This window comes from Muntiacus reevesi, chromosome 14 (genome assembly GCF_963930625.1).
Source record: "Muntiacus reevesi chromosome 14, mMunRee1.1, whole genome shotgun sequence".
NCBI classification, from domain to species: domain Eukaryota; kingdom Metazoa; phylum Chordata; class Mammalia; order Artiodactyla; family Cervidae; genus Muntiacus; species Muntiacus reevesi.
Window position 1 is genome coordinate 10,113,929 of NC_089262.1, and position 12,488 is coordinate 10,126,416.

General features: G+C 42.2%; 1 protein-coding gene across 1 annotated transcript in view; it reads right to left on the minus strand.

Annotated features, from left to right (window-relative positions):
• The window catches only part of CTNND2 (catenin delta 2), a 1,077,052-nt gene that overhangs the window by 892,398 nt on the left and 172,166 nt on the right, over positions 1-12,488 (minus strand). The gene's annotated exons all lie outside the window — the stretch shown is intronic.

Here is a 12,488-nt window from a genome sequence, read left to right on the forward strand (position 1 = left end):
TACCATTTTCTATCTACATATATTTATATGTATATCTACATGTAGATGAATATGTATATGTATATTTATATGTAGATAAGTATATCTACATATATTTATTACTTGTACACCCACATACTTTCAACTCAAAAAAAAAAAACTAAAAATATTCTCCTTTATATGGAAATCACACACAAAAAGTGATCAGTAACTTACAATTAAGAACCACCACCACTGACCTAAGAGGTTTGGTTGGTATTGTCAAACAAAGTAGATAGCTAGCCTACTCCACAAATATTTGCTGAGTTCTAACTCGGATCCTGGCAGTGGACGAACGTTTCAAAGCTGGCGACACTCGTTTGTCACAGTTTACTCTGTCTGAGTTCTCAGATGAAAGAAAGGAGAGGCTCAGATAACAGCCCATTTCATTCGGGAATGCACGTGCACCGGCTAAAGACAAGACGCGCAGAAGTTACTGGGCTTCATTGTACTTATCTTTCCCACACAAAGAAATAAGACTGAAGCATTCGCGACATGTATTACTTAGCAATGGTCATCAGCAGAGGAAGTAATAACTAACCGAGGATAATCTTTGTAAAGGCATAACAAGAATCTCTGTTTAAATAAGAGGTTGGGAGTAAATCAAGGTTATTTTCTTGCTTTAAGCCTTTACATCACAAGTCCTTCCAAGAACCAGTGCCGTCTGAATATTAAAAGGTATTTTCAAATATACTGGATCTGAGCATCATGGGCTTCAAAATAAGCAACATAATTTTCTTAGCAGGCCTTGTACCATATATATTAGCTGTGTGTGTGTGTGTCCTAAGTCACTTCAATTCAGTTCAATTGTTTGTGACCCCATGGACTGTAGCCTGCCAGGCTCCTCTGTCCATGGGATTCTCTAGGCAAGAATACTGAGTGGGTAGCCATGCTCTCTGCAGGGGATCTTCCCAACCCAGGGATTGAACCCTCGTCTCTTTTGTCTCCCACATAGGTAGGCAGGTTCTTTACCACTAGTGCTACCTGGGAAGCCCCATTTAGTTAATAATTTAGGGATACACAAATCCTGAAGGGCACCAGTACAGAATTTTCCTGAAAATGTATGACAAAAAAAAAGTGGTTATCTAATACTCTCATTGCACATCCCAACTTATTTTTGAATCATTTTTCTATTTTGAAGTAAGTTCCATATCACTGACTCGATGGACATGAGTTTGAACAAGCTCCAGGAGCTGGTGATAGACAAGGAAGCCTGACATGGTGCAGTCCATGGGGTCGCAAAGAGCTGGACGTGACTGAGCAACTGAACTACCAAGTTCGATATATTACAAACAGAGATTAGGATATCATTGGAAAAATAAATGTTACAAACACAGAATATATGGGAGGGTTTGGCAAATGACATTCACAAGCAGAGTGTGAGCAGGAATATGCATCAAAGGAAATATAGTTTAGCAAAAGGCAACCATGGGAAACAAGTTGAAAGTATAGTAGGTGACGGATACATCTCATGTTAGATGGATGCCAAAAATGGGGAAAGAAAGAGGTTTAGGTAATTGTGCCGGGCGTGAGAAGTTAAAAATAAAGTACTTTGGGGACTGGTCAGAGGGACTGAAGCTGAACACAACTAAGATTTGGTGTGGCCAAATAAATAGATAGATTTTTTTTAAGTACTTTTGGGTATTCAATTTACTTTCATATGTGGTTTTCTTATTTCATCAAGCCTTATAATTACAAGGATACAGATAAACAGATCAACACATGTCTTGCCAGGTAAAATAGCCTGAAAGTCACGTCCTTCCACTTAGAGGAAGTTTGGGAGGTAGGAGAAGAGAGCAGGGGCAGAGAGAAAGAAGAAAGGAAAATGGCAGGTCTTGGATGAAAAGTCACCTCTGGCCAGTGGGGGCGCCTCCTTGACCTTGCGTCTCCACCTGTATTCATGTCAGTGTCTTCCAAAGGGGACTTCGCATAAGAACAGCCTTATGCTGAGGAAGAAGGATTCTTATATATCTCAAATTATTATTTTAACTTTTGTGTTTTCTAAATTTTGTGAAAAAAAAGAAAGTGAAATCACTTAGTCATGTCCAACTCTCTGTGACCTCATGGACTGTAGCCTACCAGTCTCCTCAGTCGATGGAATTTTCCAGGCAAGAGTACTGGAGTGGGTTGCCATTTCCTTCTCCAGGGGATCTTCCCAACCCAGGGATTGAACCCGGGTCTCCCGCATTGCAGGCAGATTCTTTACCATCTGAGCCACCAGGGAAGCCCAAATTTTGTGGGGCATATTCAAATTCAAGCTCTGGGCCCATGTTATCATAAGTGCAATCTTCTGACGAAGAAATTGTCTGAGGTTCCAAAGTTATTAAGTAACGTAAGAGGTCCTAGAACTTCAGGTTTCTCACTTTCCCCTCCCCCCCCCCCCCCGGCTATTTTAGTGTGTTTTGATGTGCCAGCCTGTTTGTTATAACTGGTACTGCCTTCTAAATGCCATCTACACACCAATTTTTATAAAATGTAACATTTAAAAGTATGACAGTCACCTGTCATCATAAAATATGGGATTTAATAGGCAAAGAATCAAAGTATACCCTTAGGCACTCAATAACTTTGACCCATAGAGTATAAGGAACGATTCTGTCTGTTATCTACCTGGCCCCTTTCTCAATATGGCAGTAAGAGAGAGAGAAGTGAAATCTTCAAGACTTTTCCCACCATACAGAGCCACTGCTACCCAAGGCATCCCCTACACCCTAGTGAAAATGACTTGGAATAATTTCCATCATTGTAATTTTTTAAATCTAGATTTAATTTAACCATTGGTCATCACTATGTATAGGCCATAAAGACAATCAGCTTTCACTCCCAACCTTAGCTAAGAGCTTACAGGAAAGAATTTCTTGATGGTTCACACAGTAAATAATCTGCCTGCAATGCAAGAGATCTGGGTTCTATCCCTGGGTTGGTAAGACTCCTTGGAGAAGGGAATGGCAACTCCAATATTCTTGCTGGGAAAATCCCATGAACAGAGGAACCTGGTGGGCTACCGTTCATGCGGTGGCAAAGAGTTGGACCTGACTGAGCAACTAACACTTTCACTTACAGAAAAGAGAGAGGGTTCCATAAATACTGCCAGAACCAAGCCCTGGGTTGCTGACTGGTAAGTAGAAAAAGGCTTACACCTTCCAACTGTTAGTTTATGGTTAAGTCCTTTAGTCTTAAATAATCCATTAAAATTAGTAGCTAATCTGGGCTAACTCCAGGAAATCTAGAAAATGTAGAGAGACAAAAACAAACAAACAAACAAACAAACAAAAACAAAGGAAAAGCAACCATCAGCAATCCTACCATCCCAGATGAATATATTTACTTTGGCATTTTGACATAGGTTTTTCTAATATATTTTTTTCTGATTTGACTTATTTTGCATAATAAAACCATTAAAGTTTTAAGTTTTTTTTTTAAATTTTTGCTCAGCAACATATCATGTCAACAAAAATTATTCTATATTTTAATGATGTAATAAATAAATACTTAGCACTCAACAGTTATATGCATCATAGTTCACCCATCTTTTGTTTGTCATTTTATCCCATCTTTACATTTCTCACATTTCACCAGATAAATTCCTATAAGTACTATTTGATGGAATGAGGAATCTGCAGGTATTTTGAGAACCAACAACAAGCTCTCCTGCTGCCAGGCTGGTCCAACATCTTCTGCCCCCAGCAATGTCATGAGCATGTCCCCTCCCCACAAGGATGACAAAACTGGCCTTTACTACCATCTCCTGCTTTCAGCCACTTTCACCCACATACAGAAAAACTCATGTCTTTGACTTTGTTTCTATTTTACTACAAATACAAGGAATATTGAAGACTGAAGGCAAAGGAGAAGGAGGTAGCAGATGATGAGGTGGTTAGATAGTATCAATGACTCAGTGGACATGAATCTGAGCAAACTCCAGGAGATAGTGGAGGACAGAGGAGCCTGGTGTGATACAGTCCATGAGCTCGCAGAGAGTCACGTGACTTAGCGACTGAACAACAACAACAAGGAATATTTTCCCACAGGCTTATTCCTCCTATGGACAACACCCCCTCATGCCCGTTACACAATTACTGAGTAAGAAGTCTTTCCATACACATTGTCCAATGAGAATCTACAAACACCCAAACTGCATGTTAAACTCATCATCAACACAAGAAAAAAGACAAGATGAAGGAAACAAAATGTCAGATTTTTGGTGGTTCATTCTCTAGCAGAATTTGCTACTCAGACGTTCTACATCCAGAAAATATGAAATAACACAACCAGTCATCCCTGGTCCCCGTCATGCTGCTCCACACTGTCACACACAGGAGCTGTGTCATGGGCGGAACTGTGTCACCTTCCTTTTCCTCCACCCTGCCCCCAAACCCATAGGTGGAAGCCCTAATGTGACTGTATTTGGAGACGGGGACTGCAGGGAGGTCGCTAATGTTACATGAGGTCATAAGGGTGGGGCCCTAGCCCAAGAGAACTGGTGACCTTATAAGAAGAGGAGAAGAGGGACTTCCCTGGTCATCCAGTGGTTAGGACTCTATGCTTGCATTGCAGGGGAGCTCGGGTTCGATCCCTCACTGGGGACCTAAGGTCCTGCATGTTGCATGGCCAAATAAATAAATAGATAGACAGTAAATGAGTAAATGATAAATTAAAAAATAATACAAACAGTGAAGAGACACACTGGAGTTTTTCTCTCCACCACCTGAGGACACAGTGAAGGTGGCCACCAGGAAGGGAGTTCTCACCAGAAGCCTCCGCAGCCATGACCTTGACCTTGGACTTCCGGCCTCTAAACTATGCGGAAACAAGTGTCTGCTGCTCAAGACACTCAGTCTGTGCTATCTTGTCATGGCCTCGGAACAGACTGATACCAACAGAGTTAGACTGCTCTCAGTTTCCTTTCTCTAATTACCTGGCAGAGGGCGAGAGGGTGGGCACAGAGGGCCTGAGGGTCTCCGGAGTAGCAAGGTGGTACAGCCATCTATCAACACAGTCATCCTCGATGAACTACAGGTGTAGGGATAAGGCATGTACTTCTTCAAATCAGTACACCCGGATAGCCCAGAGCTTACAAAAAGACGTACCCCATTACTGTGAAAGGGACTGGAGAGCAAAGCGCTAACTTTAAGAATACACATACCACTCTAATAAAACTTTTATCTACTGTACATAGAAAAAAAAAAAAAAAGAATACACATACCACCACTTTCAGAGACGGTGGAATGATAAACTTGAGAAAACTGGCTGGGATGACAAAATCGGGCAGCCCTCCGTATAAGAGGCTCCTTTTAACTTGAACTCATATCCATACGTAATAAAATTTAATGAGGCCCAAAAGAATATTGTAAACTTGTATTCCCCAAACATGAGTCATTATGAATTCACATTATACTTGGTAACACCTTAAAAACCTCACCTGTATTTTTTGTTGTTTAGTCACCAAGTTGTGTCTGGCTCTTTTGCGACCCCATGGACTGTAGCCCACCAGACTCCTCTGTCCTTGGGATTTCCCAGGCAAAAATGCTGGAGGGGGTTGCCATTCCCTTCTCCAGGGGACCTTCCCGACCCAGGGATAGAACCCACGTACCCTGACTCAGCAGGCGAGTCTTTACCACTGAGCCACCAGGGAAGCCCCATTTGTACCTAGGAAGGCTGTCTCTTGTTGTCAATTCAAGCACCACATTCAATGCTATATTTTATTGACCTCCAGCACACAGAAGGAAAATAAATTTTATTTTGCAATTCAAACATTTCTTATTTAGCCCGTCTGTCCAGCAATGAATAACTCTGCCATAAGAATAAAATTATCTTTCAGAAATGACTGATGAACACTGTGTCACACAATCATCTAATTCCCGGACCCATCCAGCATTCCTGTGGCGCATTACCGCATCTCCTCCTCTCAGAGTCGGTAATAAGTCCCTTTGGCCACGATAAGGTCTTTGTTTGTCCTGAGCTGCCCAACCCCAATCCACTCCGTAACCCATGACCTCCTATCCTTTCAACTACACTCTGTTGTCATGGAGACCTGTTTGTTTTTCCTTGCAGGTTAGTAAGTCCCACCTGCTTCAAATTCCAGAATCTCCAATTCCTTGCATATGGTAGGACTCAATAAGTATTTCATTAGCTAGACTTGCACTATCTAATATGGCAGCTCCTAGCAACATGTGGCTATTTACATTTTAATAACACTAAAAGCCAGTTTATTAGTTGCACTATTCACATTTCAAGTGCTCAGTAGCCATATGTGGCCAGTGGCTACTGTATTGGACACTGAAAACGCAGAAGAATTCTATCACTGGAGAAAGTTATATTCACAGCCTTGATCTATACCCAGTAGTCAATTCTTTCCTGTAATCTTTCATCTTCCACTTTAATCATGGTCAAAGAAGAGGGAAGAAGTGGTCAGATTACAATTATATTTTGTAGTGAGAACGGCCAGGACTGCTAATAGAGTGCATGTGGTGAGTAAGACGAAGACAGAAGAGTCCAGATGAGTCCAGAGTTTGATCTGAGTTGCCATCAGCCAAGATGCTGACACTGTAGGTGGAACAGCTTTGGGGCAGCAGATGGTGACCTGGCCTGAAAACGTACATCGTCAAACATATCTACCTGTGACTCTTCCGTGCTGCTAGCATCTGCGCAGCAGACAGCAGCTCTACCAGAAATCACACTCTGAGATGAATTAGGGCATATTAGGATGGATGATTTCCAAACACTGCTTGTCGAACATTTTTCCCCCTTCAGGCAGGTCTCTTTTCACCTTCTACTGTAAGTTGCTAGACACTTCTAGAACTTTTCTCTTCTTTCCTCACTTTTAAGACTATGGCCTCAAGACTCTGAATTTAACTTTCCCAACCTCTTGCCCCTCACACCAAACCAGCCAGCAAAACCCATGCTGACACCCTAGCCTGAGTTCCTCTTCCCAAGTCCCACAGCTCTTCAAGACAGCCCCCTCCTATGTTCTAAAACACAAAAATATTAGCACAAATACTGACTTTTAGCTTTAGCCCCATCATTAGACATTGCCTTCCTAATTTGCCATCACCTTATACCCAACTGAATAATGAAGCTGGCCATTAAAATGCTCCAAACATTATACATACACATATATACAATATATATGCAATTTAATGTTTTAAAACTGAATACAACATATTGGATTTTTATAACCTTTCACTCCACAGGCAACATTTAAAAGACTGCGATTATGTAAAATTGAAGAATAAGCATTAATGCTAATACTAGGGTACAGAGAATGTGTGAATTAATATAAAATCATGACCTGAACAGGCTTCCCTAGTGGCTCAGACAGTAAAGAATCTGCCTGCAAGTCAGGAGACCCAGGTTCAATCTCTGGGTTGGTAAGATACCCTGGAGAAGGAAATGGCAACCCACTCCAGTATTCTTGCCTAGAGAATCCCATGGTCTGAGAAGCCTTGCTGGCTATAGTGCATGGGGTCATAAAGAAGAGTCAGACACAATTGAGAGACTGACACATACACACACACATGACCTGAACAATACTGAACACCTTATTTGTGTGATCACCGCAACTGCAATTCTATATTTATAAGTAACATGTCACTACTGAGACAAATAGACATAACACTGTTCTCTCTCAGACGCACTCTGCACACATAAAAAATATACCATTGCTTTGCTTTTTCCTTTTAAAGAAAAATGTAACATTCCAATTTGTCCAAATAATATAAACAGGATTATAATTAATATTTGTCAAAACTCAATACAATGAGGGAAGAAACTCAGTCTGTCTTGGACTATGTTTAATTCCCCACATCTAGCTCAGTATCTAATATACAGCAGCCAGTTAATAAATATTTGTTGAGTTAATGCACGAACTATTAATATAAAATCAATAGTGGTTGTTCACTAGAGCATGTAACATAAGTGAAATGGGTTGTGCGTTAAGAGCATTTCTCTAAATGATATTTGAAGTAACATCTTTTTATTTAAAGTCAAGAAAGCTGCTCCTGCAAAATCCTAGAACTAGTACAAGGCTTTTGCCTCAGTTCACTGCCAGAGAATGGAAACCCTGGGCTGCTGACTCCTGAGACAGGACCATCCATCGAGCAGCTGCTGGGGCTTCTGGGACCTGATACTTGCAACTCAAAACTTACAAACAAAATCTGGCAAAATTCATGGAGATCCTCATGCAAGGATGGGAAGAAGCACTAAGCCATATTCAGAAAATGTAACTACAGAGGCACCAGCAGGCAAAGCCAGGAGGAGGAGAAATGTACAATTCCATGTGATAAGTTGGAAGTGAGATGTGAGATATTCATGCAGTCAGAGACACAAGGCCATTGACTGCTTGGTGGAAGGTATACAAGGCAGGGTGGAGAGCTGTTGGGATCTCAGGGTTGGGTCTACACATCAAGCACAAGAGAACTGTTCTACCTGTGCTTGGAAAAGTGGGAATGGTAGGAGGTTGAACCTAACACCTTGTTAATAATACAGAGGCTCAGGAAATCTGCTTAATATCACTGTGCTTATTTACTCAGTCATGTCCAACTCTTTGCGACCCCATGGACAGCTGCACTCCAGGCTCCCTTGTCCATGGGGATTCTCCAGGCAAGAATACTGGAGTGGGTTGCCAGCCCTCTTCCAGGGGATCTTCCCAACCCAGGGATCCAACCCAGGTCTCCTGCATTGCAGGCAGATTCCTTACCATCTGAGCCACCAGGGAAGCCCAAGAATACTAGAGTGGCTTTCCTATCCCTTCTCCAGGGGAAGTTCCCCACCTAGAAATTGAACCTGGGTCTCCTGCACTGCAGGCAGATTCCTTACCAGCTGAGCTACCAATGCTCTATTAACTGCTGAGGAGGATGTATGCATGCACGCTCAGTCATGTCCAACTCTGCGACCCCATGGACTGCAGCCCACCAGGCTCCTCTGTCCATGGGATTTCCCAGGCAAGAACACTGGCGTGGGTTGCCATGTCCTTCTCCAGGGGATCTTCCTGACCCAGGGGTTGAACCAACATCTCCTGTGGCTCCTGCATCGGCAGGTGGATTCTGAACCACTGAGCCAGCTGGAAACCGATTGAGGAAGATGAAAGTGAAAGAGAGTGAAATTGCTCAGTCATGTCCGATTCTTTGTGACCGCATGCACTGCAGCCTACCAGGCTCCTCTGTTCTTGAGATTTTCCAGGCAAGAGTACTGGAGTGGGCTGCCATTTCTGGGACCAACCTAAATATCACCACAGACTTAAGGCCTACCTGAATGGTCCTTATTCTTAAAGACCTAAATTATGTCTGGAGGTAAAAAGGAAAGCTCCTCTGGAGACCACAGGGCGAGGTGGCCTAGTGGTGCTCAGGCCTGGGAGGGGCACATAAGTGGGCAAGGTTTAGCCAGAAGAAGCTGGTGAGGACAGGAGACGGTCCTTTGCAAGAGGATCCTCTTGGCTCCTTCCTCTTGGAAACTCACGGTACTGTCATCTAAGGCAGGGGTCCCCAACTTCTGGGATCTGATACCTGATGATCTGAAGTGGAGCTGATATAATAATAATAGAAATAAAGTGAACAATACATGTAATGCCCTTGAGTCATCCCGAAAAATTGTCTTTCGTGAAAGTGGTCCCTGGTGCCAAAACGGTTGGGGACCGCTAGTCTAAGGCATGATCGCGGGCATCTTCCTGTAATCCTAACAAACACTCTATCAACAACTTAGTGCCTTAAAATATTATTGAAAGGGTGGTACTCCTGAATAAGTCAGCAGATAAAGGGGAGCCCTTGGCCCTTCTGAGCACTACCCCAGCCAACGTTGTGATCTGAGACGCCCAAGCCTGCACAGGTAGAGCAGAGAACAGGTGCTTCAGCCTCCGACAGGTGCGACTGCGACAGTGACATCTGACAGATCCCTCAGCTGCAAGCAGGGTCCCCTCAGCGCCCAGTGCGTCAGAGGCAAAACTGAAGGAAGGCAGGGATTTGACTGGTGGACGCTGGGAAGGCGGGGGTTCCTGGCAGAGAGGAAAGGGTCAGAATAAATCTATACGTTGAGATCAGAGGAGCAGGAAGGGTGAGTCCAGGGCTGGGGTAACAGCTTGGCTGGAGGGAGATCCCTGAAGAGGACTGTAAGAAGCTGACCTGGAAGTAATGGGGACCTTGAACTTAAACTTGGTAATTTCAGAAAATACGTGACTTGTCAGATTTATTATATTATTAACAAGTGACCTGAGACATTTTCTACCACTGTTGGTGGAGTCTGGTGGGCCAGTGCACTAAAATTGAAGCCTTTGCCTTACGGGTGTGTTTCTAAGGGTCCACCTCACCCATTTCCTCTCACTGAACACGGTCCATAGCTCTCTCGGGCAAAGCCATGCATCTTGACATTGGATGTGCAAATAAGGACTTAGATGTTTCCTTCCAGGAGTTCACACCTAATATGCAAATATCCTACTATCTATTACAGACATCACCCTGAAAACTCCACCAATGCACCAAATTTGGTGTGACCTCTCATTTCGCACTGGGACAGTCACAAAAACAGGCCAAATTGCCTCTCTTGCCTACAATAAATAGTGCCTATTCCAATCAAATCCCTGCAGTATTATTGGGAGAGTCAATTTTCTTACCATCAATCTGATTATGACACACATATTTTTCTAAATTGATTTGAGTGGATCCCAATACCAAGGACAGAGGTTTCCCATACCTACAGAGATAGGAAATGTACTTTATATCATGACTTACACATCTTAACTGAAATGAAATTTTAAGAATTATAAAGCCTTAAAACATATGATGCACCATATTTCTATTCTGCTTTATTCAATTTCACTTAAAAAAAAATCTTAATGGTTACCCACTAAATTGATGTCTGAAAAGAGTTTGGAGACCAGTGACCTGGAGGATAGAGGGAAATCTCCTCTGCATGACACAGGAGGCTGCTGTTGCTTTGGCCAGTGATCACATCTCCATTCTGAAACCCAGTTGCTTCTCCCCTCTCCCCTGACTCTATAAATTCATCAAGCTTCTTATAGTTCCAAACACATCTTATCTAATCAAACTTTGCACACACAGATTTCTCTCCCTGCATGCTTTAATCACCTCTAAGAATTTGTTTGGCTAATTCGTGTGGCTGTCAATCTCTCTTCCTTCTTCAAAACTCCCCATAAGCATTTCTCCCTCTTTGGAGACTTTCTGAGCCACTCCACAATCTGAAGCACTCCCTCCTGACTGTTACCTGTTTAACTCGAACCCTCCTCAAGCAATTCACTGATCAAATGAGCTGTGATGATCTTACCACTTCTGGGATTTTTTAAAACTTTGAAAATTTTAAAAATTGGGATGCTTCTTTATGTGACTATTGGCACCCTTTTCCTTTCAGTTATTTGGAATGGATTTTGTGTGACTTGCCACTAAAGTGTTATTAAATCAATGATATGCTGCTCAATATCTTAGAAAGAAAGCGGAAGTTGCTCAGTTGTGCCTGACTCTTTGTGACCTCAGGGACTACACAGTCCATGGAATTCTCCAGGCCAGAATACAGGAGTGAGTAGCCTTTCCCTTCTCCAGGGGATTTTCCCAACCAGGGATCTAACCCAGGTCTATTTATGGAAATATCCTATATTTTACATCATCTATTTCTTAATTAGGTTATGAATGCTTTGAGCACAGAAACTCATTTATATTCACAACCTCAGGACCTAGAATAGTGCCTGGTAAAGAGACAATATCATTCAAAGCTTAGTGAATAACTTATAATTAAAGAATATTCATAATGCTTCATCAGTCTTATTTAAAAGTGTCAAGAAATTGTACACTTACAGCAGTGACTGGTGCATAAATGTCCTGTAAATCTTCCCGGGTTCATAAAACAGAAATATTCAAATTAATGAGTTTGAATAATATATAATACTAAAGTATCCAAACCTAATCTATTTCTCCTATTCACACATGTGTCTCTATTTACAGTGAGAATGTATCTGGATGAAATTAGTATGATAAAAACAGGTCTTTATGGAAAAATAGTGGCCCCACTTCTATAAATAACTACCCTAGCTCTCCTGAACACCAAAAATATGTACTAGCAGTAGATATCATGGCTTTTACTAGGTGATACATTCTTTTTTATGCCAGAGAAATAAAGTCTGAGATTCTGCACTTAAGGATCCATCACAGTAAGTTCAACAGAAATCTGAAATAGGCAGATTACCTTAGATTTTGACTCCCCTTGAAAACAGGGGGAAATTCTAACATATTCTATAATAAAGAGGTTCAGCAGTGGAGTGACTATTATTTTTGCTGAAATTTCAAATAAGTATGCCAAACACAGGCTTCCCTGGTGGCTAAGCATTAAAAGAATCCGCCCGCAATGAAGGAGATGTGGGTTCAATCCCTGGATCGAGATGATCCCTTGGAGAAGGAAATGGCAACCACTCCAGGATTCTTCCCTGGGAAATCCTATGCAGAGAGGAGCCTGGAGAGCTACGGTTCATG